Genomic DNA, 608 nt, shown 5'->3' on the forward strand with positions numbered 1-608 from the left:
ACCATGCATTGTCTTGCCTCTGGGAGTCAGAAAAGACTCAGCTATAGTAGAGTGGTGGTCCATGTTGTTAGAAGTAGCAGGGTCCAGTAAGAAAGGTCTGAGCAGGATTGGCTTCATGTGTGTGTGATCTGCGTTGTCACATAGGCCCTGCGCTTGGTTTAATGCTCTGCTGTTGATGTCTTTAAATTCTAGTAAATTTTAGACAAAAGGCCCTGCACTGTTATTTTGCACTGCCCACAAGTAATGTAGCCAGTCCCGGATCTGAGTTAGGTAAATAGTGTTTTTACTTTCTTTTAACCCTTAGCACAAGTAATTCCAATGAAGAAATGGACAAGGAATCCAAATTTCTATGGTTGTTTAAGTGTGAAAGGAAAGTCAGAGGAAGGATCTGGGAATGAAGAAGCTTGTCTGATGAGTAAGTGAAACGAGGTAACAGAAGGGTTTGCGGGTAAGGAGAGAGCGGTTTTTAGGACAAGCTGATTCTGTTCACAGCATGAGGGGGATTCATTAAGGGGGTGAATCAGATTGAAGACCATAGAGAGGAGGGTTAATTGATGGGGGAGCTCAGGGGAGGAGAAGGAGATGGATTCCAAGGCTACTATGGAGAT

This window comes from Galeopterus variegatus, unplaced genomic scaffold (assembly GCF_000696425.1).
Source record: "Galeopterus variegatus unplaced genomic scaffold, G_variegatus-3.0.2 Scaffold3621, whole genome shotgun sequence".
Lineage (NCBI taxonomy): Eukaryota > Metazoa > Chordata > Mammalia > Dermoptera > Cynocephalidae > Galeopterus > Galeopterus variegatus.